We start from the raw sequence: 1,896 nt of genomic DNA, 5'->3' as shown, positions 1-1,896 counted from the left end.
TTGAGGAATTGCCTAAGTGGCCATTTTTATATTGGGTAATCTTTAAATGACTTTATTTGCAAGTCTGAGTAATATACTCATGGAAACAAGAATCACAGTTAAGGGAAGGGAAACTAATATTTGAGCTTGAGACACTTTCCATATCCAAGTCTAATTGAATCCTCCCAATCACCCAATAAAGAGATCTTATTACTCCCATTTTATATGTTAAACAACCAGAACTCGGAGAGGTTAATTAATACTCTCAAAATCGCTCTTCTAGGGGTGGTGGAGCCTAAGTTTGAATGCAGCTCTGGCTCCCAAACCTGTCCATTTTCTACTGTGTCATGCTCAAAGGCATATTCTGCTTTTGTCCATGGTCAGCCTATGTGCATTTAAGTTTCCCACACAAATTCCAGAAGAATTTTATCAATCAATTTACATGACCTTGAGCATTAATTTATTTTAAAAATCTTTCCCCTTATGATTTAAAAAATATTCACTTTAAGAAATTATCTGCCATGTGCAGGATTATCATAAGATTAAAAAAAAAAATTAGCAGCCGGTTGTGGTGGTTCATGCCTGTAATCCCAGCACTTTGGGAGACTGAGGTGGGAGCATTGCTTGAGGCCAGGAGTTCAAGACCAGCATGGGTAGCATAGTGAGACTCTGCCTCTACAAAAAATTAAAAAGTAGCCAAGCATGGTGGCACACGCCTGTAGTCCCAGCTACTCAGGAGGCTGAGGCAAGAAGATTACTTGAGCCCAGAGGGTTGAGGCTGCAGTGAGCTATGACCACTACATTCCAATCTGGGTGAGGGGTGAGAGAAAGAGAGAAAGAAAGGAAAGAAAGAAGAAAGGAAGGAAGGAGAAAGAAAAGAAAGAGGAAAGAAAAGGGAAAGGAAGGAAGGAGGGAGGGAATGAAGGAAGGAAGGGAGGGAAGGGAAGGAGGAAAGGGAGGGAGGGAGGCAGAGAGGGAGGGAAGGAAGGAGGAAGAGAAGGAAGGGAAGGAAGGGAGGGGGGAGGGAAAGGAGAGGGGGAGGGAAGGAAAGAAGGAAGGAAGGGAGAACTATCCACATTTACTTCCATTACTATGGTTTGTCAAAAGCTGACTGTTGAACCAGGTGCAGTGGCTCACACCTGTAATGACAACACTTTGGGAGGCCAAGACGGGAGGATCACTTGAGCCCAGGAGTTTGAGCTCTTGTCCTACAAAATATAAATAAAAATTAGCTAGGTGTGGTGGTGTGTTCCTGTAGTCCCAGCTACTGGAGAGACTGAAGCTGGAAGATCTCCTGAGTCTAGGAGTTCGAGGCTGCAGCAAGCAATGACCATGCTGCTGCACTGCAGCCTGGGTGAAAAAGTGAGACCGTGTCTAAAAAAGCTGACTGTTGCCAGATAATAAAGAACATAATATATGATTCTAGAAAATGCAAGCTATTCCACTGCAACAGAAATCAGATCATTGGTTGCCTGGGCAGGGGTGAGGGCTGGAGGAGAAGATGGCAAAGAAACTTCTGGGGATGATGGATATATTTATTATCTTGAATGTAATGATGGTTTTACAAATGTACACTTATGTCAAAATTTATTAAAACTTTTAAAAGCTGACTGCATGTTAGTCATCTACACACAGAAGTAATGCTACATTACAAGTAAAAACAGAGCATGGATTTCCCTGCAGCTCATTGTATATAAACATACTGCCTTCTACCTACCAAGAGGGAAGCTGCTCCCCTAGACTGTGAGCTTTCCAAGGGGAAAGGTTGTGTTTTGCTTGTCCTTGAGTCCCTAGCATCTAGTGTAGTGCCTAGTACATCGGTTCTCAATAAATGTTGAATTGAACTAGATGTTTCTTTGAGAGTTTACACTGATTCCATAGAGCTCAAATGTTTAAGCAGCTTATGAAATATTAAGC

Source organism: Hylobates moloch, unplaced genomic scaffold, assembly GCF_009828535.3.
Source record: "Hylobates moloch isolate HMO894 unplaced genomic scaffold, HMol_V3 SCAFFOLD_15, whole genome shotgun sequence".
In the NCBI taxonomy this organism is placed as follows: domain Eukaryota; kingdom Metazoa; phylum Chordata; class Mammalia; order Primates; family Hylobatidae; genus Hylobates; species Hylobates moloch.
This window is presented reverse-complemented; position numbering follows the sequence as displayed.